At 39.5% G+C, this 13,137-nt stretch overlaps 1 protein-coding gene across 1 annotated transcript in view; it reads right to left on the bottom strand.

Moving 5' to 3' along the window:
- Positions 1 to 13,137, bottom strand: part of MYO3B (myosin IIIB) — a 477,280-nt gene that overhangs the window by 157,386 nt on the left and 306,757 nt on the right. The gene's annotated exons all lie outside the window — the stretch shown is intronic.

Here is a 13,137-nt window from a genome sequence, read left to right as displayed (position 1 = left end):
TTTGAGACGGAGTCTCGCTCTGTTGCCCAGGCTGGAGTGCAGTGGCGCGATCTCAGCTCACTGCAAGCTCTGCCTACCGGGTTTGCACCATTCTCCTGCCTCTCAGCATCCCGAGTAGCTGGGACTACAGGCGCCCGCCACTGTGCCCAGCTAATTTTTTGTATTTTTAGTACAGACAGGATTTCACCATGTCAGCCAGGATGGTCTCGATCTCCTGACCTCGTGATCCACCCGCCTTGACCTCCCAAAGTGCTGGGATTATAGGCGTGAGCCACCGCCCCTGGCCTAGACTTGTGTATTTCTATGCCAACTTTGATGAAGTGGATAATTGTGGAGAAACAGAATCGAAAAAAGAGTTTATTACCCTAATGGTAATTAACTGAGGAAATTTAGCAAGACCTGTTTGTTCAGATTCTTCTCTGTGTCCCTGTGTCTTCAGAGATACAAATGTTCCTTTTCTCTGGGTATAGGAAGAGTACCTTTCACGTGTGGGTCTTATGACCTGCTTCAGGGCAGAAGGGCAGGAGAAGGTGAGAGTGACCTTCCTACCTCTGCTATTTTCTCAAATGCTACAGTGCCATATTTTGGGGTAGTGTGTCCTGAACTCCATCGTTACCAAAAGGGTTTTTTCCTCCCCTTTCCTTTCTTCTCCTTTATTCTCCCTGTTTTTAAAAAATATAACTTGTTGAGGCACCAGGCATAGTGGCTCATTCCTATAATCCCAGTACTTTGAGAGGCCAAAGTGGGAGGATCACTTAAGCCCAGGAGTTCGAGACCAGCCTGGGCAACATGGCCAAATCCCGTCTCTGCAAAAAATTTAAAAAATTAGCCAGGCATGGTGACATGTGCCTGTAGTCCCAGCTACTTGGGAGGCTCGAGCCCAGAGTTTGGGGCTTCAGTGAGCCATGATCACACCACTGCACTCTAGCCTGGGTGACACAAGGAGATCTTGTCTCAAAATTAAAAAATATACATATATATAAAAATATGTATTATATATTATATTATACATATATATTATATATAACTTTTTGAATATATTATCCTTATAGAAAATCTCACCTTAGTTTTTCTTTAGAAAACTTGCAAGGCATTTTTTTCTCTGCTCTTTGCTGCCATCTATAATTAAGTTCAACCCCTTGAAAACTTTGAAATAAATGTAATTTCTTTGTCAAAGGATTTTCCTGCCATTCCTCAAACGAGACTAATCTGATATTTTGAAATTACTTTTAAATATAGAGCTGTTTTTACTTTTTAAAATGTGAAAGATATCCCTCCCCCCTGCCAAATATATCCATATCTTCCTGTTTATGGAAGAATAAGTGTACCTAATTAGTACTTGACTCATTCAACTTTATCTTCCTGCTACAGAATTATTTTGCAAGTTAGGATATAATGCTGAATTTGCTGGAAACATTTGCATTCAGAAACCCTGGGGCTGTTTCCAAGGCTCTGAATCTCTGTTTCCACCTTTGGGGAGGAGGGGCAGTGCTCTCTGAACCTGAACAGTAGCCAAGACCAGATGATGCTAGATCATTTGGCAGAACCCAGGAACCTGCTCATAGCAGATATCTTCCGGAGCTAAGTGGGAGGAGGGAAAGCCAGGAGTCAAGCTTAGACCTTTCTCTGGACAGTTCATGGCATCAGCACAGATTCTTCAGCCCCAGGTTCTCCAGGACTGTAGTTTTGGTTATGATTTCTCTGACTTGGCTTTGGCCACAGCAAAAAGATTGTGTCATGGAGCACATAGGGATGGTGGGAATGGCTGGCAAATCTATTGCTGTGAGAAAAGTCAATGGTAAAATCAGGATTTCCTATACTTTTAGGACCAGCCATTTACAACATGGGTTCCATTGGCTTTAAGTAGTCCAGGCTTGCTTATGGTGAATGCTCAGTGTTACTGGTGATGAAGTATTTAAAGAATCTGATGAATGACCAGCAACTTGAAAGATATAAGAGGAGTGTAAGATATGTTCCAGTTCACCAATCAAAGATTTATACTTATTTTTCGGACATCTGTGGGTGTTTTTTTTAGCAACTGTTAGTTTCTAAATAGGCAGAATGTATTCTGAACATTAATTTTAGAACTTAACTTTGATTTTCAGTCCATCAACCAAAACATCTTAATTCATTATGATAATAATATTCATATCTAGCTTAGTTCAGAAAGACATGAGTAACAGTACTATATGTAAACAGGTAGTTTTCAAAATATAGTGAAGAAACATGTAAGTGACATATCTACAGTAATCAAGTAAGAAAAGCATAATATGTTTCCTTCACGGAATAATTTTGGATTCTAGCAGGCACCATGGTGATAAATCACTTTGAGCTCCTGTGTATACTTCAATGTAAAGGCTAAGCTGAAAGGAACCAAGCCAAGAGGTCCATCAGGAAGGGAGAGTTTTCTGGAAAGATCCATTTTACCCCTTTCCTGAAGCAGCATGATGAGTTAAGCAAAAGATATGCAACAGCAAAATAATAAATGTAAAAGTCTGTCTTGAGAATCTGCACACTTTAGGGCATTGCAAAAACCAGACTTCTGTGAGCTGCCTAAGTAGAATTGATTTTATATATTGGAGTCTGAGCACTGAGTTCAGAGTCAGAAGATCTCTGTCTCTAACTGTGGGTGAGTCACTCACCTCTCTGTACCTAACTTTCCACAGGTGGGAATAGGAACCAGATAAGTGGTTCTTAACTATTATCTTGGGTAGGGAGAAGGACATGGGGCTCAAGGCTCTGTGAAAGTCTGGTAAAAGCTATACAAATTCTATCTTGGAAAATGCTCTTAACACAACACATTGCATACAATGTCAAGAAATCCACGTAACTTCTTTTTCTTTTTTCTTTTTCTTCTTCTTCTTCTTTTTTTTTTTTTTTTTTTGAGACACAGTTTAACTCTGTTGCCCAGGCTGGAGTACAGCGGTGTGATCTGGGGTCTCTGCAACCTCTGCTCCCAGGTTCAAGTAATTCTCGTGCCTCAGCCTCCTGAGTAGCTGGGATTACAGGCATGTACCACCACACCTGGCTAACCTTTGTATTTTTAGTGGAGACGGGGTTTCACCATATTGGCCAGGCAGATCTTGAATTCCTGACCTCAAGTGATCTGCCCGCCTCAGCCTCCCAAAGTGCTGAGATTACAGGCATGAGCCAACGCATCTGGCTCCACATAACTTCTGATGGCCCTCAAGGACCAAAGAACACTTCCTGCTGCAGAACTTTATGAAGACATAAATTTCCCAAGGCTTCATTTTATTAAAACATATAAGCTATCACAATAGTATATATCCAGTTGAAAAATATCTCTATTCAAAAAATGTCATTTCATTTTCTGTCTAAAATGTTTTGTTGCATGGAATGCAGGCTGTTCAAGGAAGAGTTTTTAAATGTAACAGGCAAAGCAGTTTGTTAGCAAAAGCAACAGGCAACTAGAGATACATCCTCCTGCATTTAAATTATGGAATCATAAACTGGAAGGATCTGTAAGATTCCAGGATATGTTTGTTTTATATTGCTGTATAACAAATTACTTCAAAATTTAATGCCTTAAAAACAGATATTTATCATCACACAGTTTCTGAGGGTCAGGAATTCAGGAGCAGCTTATTTCTGGCCCAGGGTCTCTCATGAGATTACAGTCAAGATGTCAGCCATGGCTGCAGGCATCTTAAAGCCTGACTGGCACTGGAGGATCCATTTCCAAGATGACTCACTCACATGGCTGTTGGTGGCAAGATTCCGTTCCTCACTGGCTGTTGGCAGGAGGCCTCAGCTCCTTGCCACATGGGCCTGTCCAGGGGACTGCCTGAGTCCCTTCATTATATAGAAGATGGCTTCCCTCAGAACAAAGCGTCTTGGGGTTGGGGTTGGGGTTGGGGGCAGAGAGGGAGAGAAAGAGAAGAATTTGCAATGTGTTTTATGACCTAGGCTTAGAAGTGACATACGCTCATTTCTTCTATATTCTTCGATTCCTTAGAAGTGAGTCACTAAGTCCAGATCACATTCAATGGGAGAGGAATGAAGGGAGGAATATCAAATAATTTGTAGACGTATGTTAAAGCCACCACAAAAGATCTCTCAAGCTCATCAAGTCTTCTATCTAGTAATGATAACAAAAACCACTCTTAATGATAAAAGATGACTTATCCAAGATGACAGATTAAATGACAGAGGCTAAAATTATTATCCAAGGTCACCGATGTCCAGGTCATTAATATTTTTAAACAACTGACAAGACTCCAGCTAATGAAGTTTAATTTTTGATGCAAGCGGAAAAAAAAAACAAGAAAGAGTAAAGTTAAATGCTACTTCTTGCCAGAAAGGAAAAGACTGATAAACTTGCCTACACAAAAATAAAATTTCCCTACCTGAAAAAAAATTGGAGATTTGGGAAGAATTGATCTCTTTTCGTTCTTTAGCTTTTGTTTGTTTAGATATAATAGGTTTTCCATGTTACACTTTATTATGCTCTTTATAGAGAGGTCCCAACAAAATGCTATTGTTTGGAATGTAGGCACATCCCTCATCAAATCAACGGTGGTTAATTTCTTGGCCGATTTAACTGATTTAACTTGAGGAGTATTACCTTTGAGGGCAGAAGGGAGCTTTCACTTCCCTTCATTGTCCTTTCTTATGTTCTTTAGTGCAAATGAAGAAAAATCTTTGGTAAGACAGAGTAGAGAAATAGAGACTTTGTTAAAGCACCACAGTTGTCCTATGAGGCCTGGCCCATGTCAGCAAAAACAAGGTTTGTGGTCTTCGCTCTGGCTCCACTCAGAAGACTGTGAAGGACATAAGTCTGAGAAACTGTAACGACCAAACATTGCTTTTCCAGGATACAGCCAGAAACGAAGTCTATCAGGTCTCCAAGAACTTCCAGGCTTTCCCCCAGAGGAAGCAGGACCTTAAAGAGAAGACAGGTAGGAGAGACTGAGGGCACCATGGAGAAGGAGTAAAGAGGGAATGTGGCCCTGGACTTTACTCAACATGAGCTCTGTATTTCTGAAAGACAACTTAATTATGGAGGAAAAGAAGTGTTTAGAAATTTTGGAATCTTTGTGTGTTCCTGATCAGCTGTCAGATTATTTCTTAGGTTACTTTCATTCATGTAAAGAACTAGTATCTGACCTCTTTCAACACAACATGGGCAAAACTGAACTGAACTGAACTGATCAGGCTTCAGACTCTACTACCACATGTCGAGAGCTACCACCTAGGCAGCTAGAATTTATAGGACAGAAAACTAGAAGAGCGCTAAAGATAAAGAGAACCCTGGAGATCTGTGGAGGATATCCTCAAGCATTCAGCAGAGTACTAACTGGCATATTCATACGAGGAAACTATCCAAGGCTGGAAAGAACCATCTGAGAGGATTAGAGGGAACAGTGCCCAGTGCTTACAAAGGGCTGGCAATACCAGCTGCTTATGCCAGCCCGACCAGTTGACCTCATAATTCACAGGACAATAGAGTACCCAGAAGGATCTCACTTCATAGTGAGGAAATATTAGTCATTAACACAGCTCTGGTTCTACCTAACAAATCGCAAATCTTTTTTTTTTTTTTTTTTTGGAGACGGAGTCTCATCTCTGTCACCCAGGCTGAAGTACAATGGTGAGATCCAGCTCACTGCAGCCTCTGCCTCCCAGGTTCAAGTGATTCTCCTGCCTCAGCTTCCTGAGTAGCTGGGATTGCAGGCATGCGCCACCACACCTGGTTAATTTTTGTATTTTTAGTAGAGACAGGGTTTTGCCACGTTGACCAGGCTGGTCTTAAACTCCTGACTTCAAGTGATCTGCCACCCCAGCCTTCCAAAGTGCTGACATGTGTACATGACACATTTACCATGATATACCATACTCTGTTTCACAAAACATGACTTCATAAAAAATACATGGCCAGGCACAGTGGCTCATGCCTGTAATCCCAGCACTTTGGGAGGCCAAGGCGGGCAGATCACGAGGTCAGGAGATTGAGACCGTCCTGGTAATGGGGTGAAACCCCGTCTCTACTAAAAATACAAAAAATTAGCCGGGCATGGTGGCGGGCACCTATAGTCCCAGCTACTCGGGAGGCTGAGGCAGGAGAATGGCGTGAACCTGGGAGGCGGAGCTTGCAGTGAGCAGAGATCGCGCCACTGCACTCCAGCCTGTCGACAGAGTGAGACTCCGTCTTAAAATAAAAAAAAAATTAATTAATTAATTAAAAAATACTCAAGTCACACAAGTATGTTCTCTGGCCACAGTGGAATTAAATTAGAAATCATCAACAGAAAGATATCTGGAAATTTTCCAAATATTTATGAAGAGACTTCTAAATTTACCAGAGGCCAGAGAAAAAATCAAAAAGAAAATTGGAAAGTACTTTAAATTAAATAAAAATGAAAATACAATGTATCAAGATTTGATTGCTAAAGCAGTATTTAGAAATGTAGTGTTAAAAACTTATCAGGAAAGAATGGTCTCAAATACATGACCTCACCTCCACCATAAGAAATAGAAAAAGAAGAGCAAATTAAACCCAGAGTAAGCAGAATAAAGGAAATAATAAAGATCAAAGTAGAAGTCAATGAAATAGAAAATAGGAAAGCAACTGATGAAACCAAAAGCTGGTTTTCTGAGAAAGTTAATAAAATTGGTAAGCCTCTATCCATACAGATCAGAAAAAAAGAAAGGAAAAGAAGAAACAAATTACCAATATCAGGTATGAGATTGGTGATATCCTATAGTTTCTACAAATATTTAAAGAATAATCAGGGAAATATTGTGAATGACTTTATGCCATACCAATAAGCTAAAGAGAAAAGCATATGATCCTAATAAATGAAAAAAAAGCATTTGACAAAATCCAACATCTAATTCTTATTAAAAATTAAAAAAATTAATTCAACAACCTCAAACTAGGAGACAACTTTCTGAATCTTGACTTTTAAAAAATATCTATGAAAAACTTAAAGCTAACACCATATTTAATGGTGAAAAGCTGAATGCTATCCTCCTAAGATTAGGAACAAATCAAGATGTCCACTCTCATCACTCCTATTCAACATTGTACCAGACGTCCTATCCAGCACAATAAGACAAAAAAAAAAAAAAAATGTTTGAAGGGCATAAGTAGAATTGTCTTAATTTGAAGATGACACAATTATTTGAATAGAAAATCCAATGTAATCTACGAAAAAGCTACCATAACTAGTAAGTGAATTTAGCAAGGCTTTAGGATAAAGATCAATATACAAAAATCACTGTACTTCTATATATTAGCAACAAACAATTAGAAACTGAAAATGAGGCCGGGTGCGGTGGCTCACGCCTGTAATCCCAGCACTTTGGGAGGCCGAGGAGGGCGGATCACGAGGTCAGGAAATCGAGACCATCCTGGCTAACATGGTGAAACCCCATCTCTACTAAAAGTACAAAAAATTAGCCGGGCGTGGTAGCAGATGCTTGTAGTCCCAGCTACTCGGGAGGCTGAGGCAGGAGAATGGCGTGAACCCGGGAGGCGGAGCTTGCAGTGAGCCGAGATCACGCCACTGCACTCCAGCCTGGGCAACAGTGCAAGACTACGTCTCAAAAAAAAAAAAAAAAGAAAAGAAACTAAAAATGAAAAAATATAATATGTAATAGCATTTTAATGTAAAATAAATAGGGATAAATCTGACAATGTATAAAACCTGTACATTGAAAACTACAAAACATTGGCTAAAAAAAGTTAAAGAAGACCTAAATAAATGGAGAGAGATATCATGTTTATAGGTCAGAAGAAATAATATTGTTATTATTTAAGTAAAGCAGATTACCCTCTATAATGTGGGTGGACCTCATAAAATTAGTTGAAGGCCTTAAAAGATTGAAGTCCCGTGACGAGGAAGAAAGTGATTCTGTCTCTAGACTGTACTGAGTCTACACACCACACACACTTACCCACACTTACCCAGACACACACACACACACACACACACACACACCCCTACTGGTTTTGTTTCTCTGGAGAACCCTGATTGCTCTCACGTAGGTAAACTGTGGAGACAGAGCCAACCTTGGTGATAAACTTACAATATTGCTAAAGGTAGAGATAAGTTCTGTGCAAAACCATAAATGGTAGAAGGTTGTTTTTAGTGACTTCCTTCCCTATCATTTCTCTTCTCTTTGTTCACTGACTACCCAAGTTCCCCACAGATTTGGGGGCTTCTGCACCACACACTGAGGATCTAGGATACCCCAATCCCATTGTTCCTCCTCACATTCACAAACAGATCTTCCCTGCCCTGCGTCAAAACTCTATGCCTGGGCATTCCTACAGGGCTGTCTCTGCAAGGGACTGGCTGGCTCCTTTAGTAAACATTAGATTCTGAGGGGGAACTTAAAATCATTGATAAAAAACTCTTTCTTTGTACAGAGGAGAAAGCCAGAGAGAAGGCAACTGGCCCAAGGTGAGAAATTTAGTAAGTAGAAGATCTGAGGCTTACCAGGTCTTCTAATTCAGGCTTCTTTACACTTATCAAACCTTCCTAGCTCTTCCTGTGTGCACCTGGTATCTTTGACACTCTGGCAGGCACTTCTGATGCTCCAGCACCTTTCACCTCATTGGAACTCATGAGTGTTTACAGGTATCTGGAATATCAGGCTTTTGACTTAAAGTGTTGATTTCTTCTATCTGAGTACCAGCAGTCTGGCTCTCCTTGACATATGTGTGAGGGATCCAAAGAATATTCTATTTGGATTAGTGTATCAGGAAGGTGCCTCTGTTTCAGTAGAAAGCTATATACATTGTCTTTAAAATACCTTTCTGGGTTATCAGATTATTAGAGTCCTGTTATCCCCTTTGAGCCATTTTGCAACTCTTTCTAAATTCCAACTGATAAATAGATATGTAAATTCTGTCCAGCCTGATAATGATTCTAATTGACTTCCTCCCCACTGCAGAAAACCAGTTTTATTTCCATTTGCAATTCATCCCAACATTCTTTTATTTCATATAAGCTATGCTACTTTGACTCTTCCTTTGAACTGATTATAACATCTGCCTAGTTCCCTCATAACATATGAATAAAATAAATTCTTTTTAACACATTCATCTTTATTTCTGTATGCCAGTCATGATTTTATCTTCTTCTGAACATTTTTTTTTTAACAAGGGAAAGAAAGAAGTACAAAAATCTATGCTATAGATCCAGGTTTGATACAAAGGCACACACACAAATGGGCAACTTTTGAGGTAGGTAGTCTTCATACCTGGGTAGACCCAATGCTACCAAGCAATCCTAAAAGGCCTACCTAGTAGGCTAAAAAAAATAAATGAATAAAATAAATAAATAAATAAATAAATAAATAAACCACTGCTACTTTTCTACTTATAATCTCTGAAGTGGAAAATATTTGTGGAATATGTTTATGTTGGACTTTATCAAGAAAGTCAAACTATTTCCCAAAGAGATTACACCAATTTACATCCTTACCACTAGAATATGAGAGTCCCATTGCTCTCTAACTATGACACTCTATGGAATTAACAGACTTATTGGTTACTGCCAAAATAGGTATAACATGGTGTTGAATTGTGGTTTTAATTTGTATTTCCTTGATTAAAGAGGCTGGACTTTTCCTTTTGTTTTCAATGATGTTCTCTCACAATGAACAATGAATTTTATTTCTCTATTTTTTTCCCCTTGGTTACTCTTACTCCTGGAAGGGAGAGGAGAAAGAAGAATCACCATTTTAGATAAAAATTGTACTAGCGTGGGAGATGGCTTACGTTTTTTATTTGCACCTCTCATTTTGGTCATTCTGCTCCTGCATTTTTACACTGGGGAAGGATTTGTATGTTTTAAAGATGGCTTTGAAATCCTAACCTAGAATGAATGAGCTCTGCTTTGATTCATCCCTCCAATTGAGTTTTGCACTCCAAGGCATATAAAACATCTGCACCCGGCTTGGAGATTTGCACAGCCCTAAGTCAATGTGAAAATTTATCTCAAGGCTAATTACACAGACTGAAACATTTTTTTATTTATAAAGACTTTAAACAATTCCTTCTTTTAGAATGGATCATTCACTCTGTAGAGTTTTAGGGCTTTGGTATAACCATGTTGTCACCATTCACCACTTTGTAAATCAAATTGGTTTTTCATCTCCATTAAATAAAACTTGACGTAGGATCTACTGATGTATCAGGCATGGGCAGAAGTGCTGAATGACACGAGTAAGCAAAGCACACAATTTCCCTGCCCTCATGAAGCTTTATATTCTAGTAGGGAAGACAAACATAAACAGAAATATGAAGGACATCATTTTGGATAAGGATAAGAATAAAAAATCAGTGTGGGAAGGTCAATGAGTATACTTTAGGGGTATATTTTGGCAGGCAGCCTTAAGCAACCAAGATAGTGATGAAACTCAAGCCATGTCATATGAGAAACTGATGAAGAGGCTGGGAACGTGGAGCTTAAAAACAAAAAGACTTAGCAGGGTCTCTGAAACAGTCATGTGCAGACCACCTGCATCAGAATCACCTGGAGATACAACGAAAGATGTGGATTCCTGGGCCACACTCCAGACATAGAATCAGAATCTCTGGGGCTGGACCTTGGGAGTCTATATTTTAATAAACTCCTACAGTGATATTGAGTACTAAAGTTTGAGAACCACTGACTTAGGGGAACATGATAATTGACTGCCATCAAGTGGAGAAGGGAGATGATTTGTTCAGTAAAGCCTTGAGGGTAGAACTGGGGTAGATGCTTAGAAGCTTCTGAAGGATGGTTTCCTATGGTCAGGGTTATGAAGGACATGATGGTGATCAGACATCTCGACACAGAGAATGGGCTACTTCAGGAGCTGGGGAGTGAATTCATAAACACTGAATCTATTCAATGGGACGCTAGTTGATGAGGTCAAGAATGCTACTGATGAAAGCCTAGCCAGGTAGTTGGACTGGACGACCCTTCAAGATTCCTTCTAACAAAGATTCTAGGTTGACTTCTCTCTTGGTTAAAAAGAATGGATTCTAAGCCAGGCGCGGTGGCTCACGCCTGTAATCCCAGCACTCTGGGAGGCCGAGGCGGGCGGATCACCTGAGGTCAGGAGTTCGAGACCAGCCTCAACATGGAAAAACCCCGTCTCTACTAAAAATACAAAATTAGCCAGGCGTGGTGGTGTATGCCTGTAATCCCAGCTACTTGGGAGGCTGAGGCAAGAGAATTGCTTGAACCTGGGAGGTGGAGGTTGTGGTGAGCCAAGATCGCGCCATTGCACTCCAGCCTGGGCAACAAGAGCGAAACTACATCTCAAAAAAAAAAAAAAAAAAAAAAAAAGAATGGATTCTGTGATTTTTAAAATAGATGTTTATCATTGATCTGATACTGTTACTGTGATAAATCTTGAGTTATTGTCTTATGTTTGGATAATAAGTTGGAAGCCTCCTAAAATATCCCTAGATAATCTATTAGGGGCTTTAAAACCTCAACTATGATCTCTTCCACAGGATAGTCTCCCCAACATACACCTAGAACAGTGGCTGTCAGTGTAGTGTCCTCATCAGCAGCTGCAGCATGACCTGGAAACTTATTAGAAATGCAAATTCTCTCTTCTCTCTCTCTCTCTCCCTCTTTCTTTCTCACTGAATCAGAAACTCTGGGGGTGAGGCCCACAAATCTGCATTTTAGCTAGCCTTCCAGGAGTTTCTGTTGTGTGAGAGGGTTGGAGAATCAGTGACTTACAGAAATAGAATCCCAGGGAAATTAAGTGACTTGTTTCCAGTGACAGAGTTTATATAAGCAAAGAAACTGGCTCCCAAGTCTCTCCATCATCTTTTCTCTTTGTTAGGCCCAAATGACTTACGGAGTCTCTGGAGCACATCATTTTCTCTTGGAAAAGGTCAACTGCTCAGAATCTCCCCTAAAGAAATCCTCACACATGTTTAATATTTAGGATTGTTTATTGAGCACTGCTAGCAAACAACTGGAAACAATCTTAGTATCCACCAGTAGAGGAATGGCTAAATAAATATCATGAATGTCAATGAGGGGGTTGAAAGGAATTTTGTTAGAGCTATGGAACAACATGGTTTTATCTCTAACATATATTAAGTAGAAAAGCAGTTGGCAAATGGTATAAAAAGTGTGGTTCACAAGCTAAAGTCCAAATTCCTCTTCCTCTAACTCACTCGCTCTCTCTCTCTCTCTCTCTCTCAGTGTGTGTGTGTGTGTGTGTGTGTGTGTGTGTTCTGAAAGGATAAAACTACTAAAGCTACTTTAGAGAGGGGGCATCATTGGGCAGATGCTGGGAAATGGAATTAGGGATATGGAAAAGAAATTTTAGCTTTATATGTGATACTTAAAAATTTTAGAGGAAAGGGTGCTCATACATTATTTTTACAATTAAAAATTGACTTCAAACATTGGGTAAAAATTGTTATGGTTTTATTGTAATGGGCCCAAATCCTGATCAAAGAATCATGACTATACAAATTTGATCAATATTACTTGCATCTAAGTAGAAACGCCCCCAGTCATATGGCAAAGAAATAAACGCTTTTCCCATTTTAAAATATTCCTTGAAGGACCCTCAATGTATATCAATGACAACCCAGACTGTCTACTCAGAAACCCAAAATACTAGACAATTATCTGAACAATTCAATCCATATAAATAATTTTCTCTTATGTAGATAATGGAGGTAGCAGAACTATTTTGGCTTGGATAATCTGATAATTACCCCCAATTGCCCATTTCCCTTTGTGTGTATAAAAATTCAGACTTAGATTAAGTTCTATCTTATATTTACCATAATCCCTGTTACTTTAATTTTTTCCCTTCATGTTTGGCCTTGAGTAAAGAGAGAGAACAGCTGGCCACCATCTGCTGCCTAAAAAAAAGCCATATATTCATTATATCCTTAGACTCCTAAATTTGGGCCTTGGGTTAAGAAATTGCACTAATCTGTGCTATTAGAAAGAAAAAGTCCTGAAATTATAGATTCCTTCTAATGCAGTATTACTCACTATAGATAGCACTGGGCATACAACAGGTGCTTAATAAATGTTTCTGATACTGCTGCTGCTGCCTCCTCATAAACTTTAAATGAGAGGCCCCTAAAGAGGAAAAATCACAATGACACTGGGAATTGGAAATTGAGGCTGG

The sequence above is a fragment of the Pan troglodytes genome, chromosome 13, assembly GCF_028858775.2.
Source record: "Pan troglodytes isolate AG18354 chromosome 13, NHGRI_mPanTro3-v2.0_pri, whole genome shotgun sequence".
NCBI classification, from domain to species: Eukaryota; Metazoa; Chordata; class Mammalia; order Primates; family Hominidae; genus Pan; species Pan troglodytes.
This window is presented reverse-complemented; position numbering and strand designations above follow the sequence as displayed.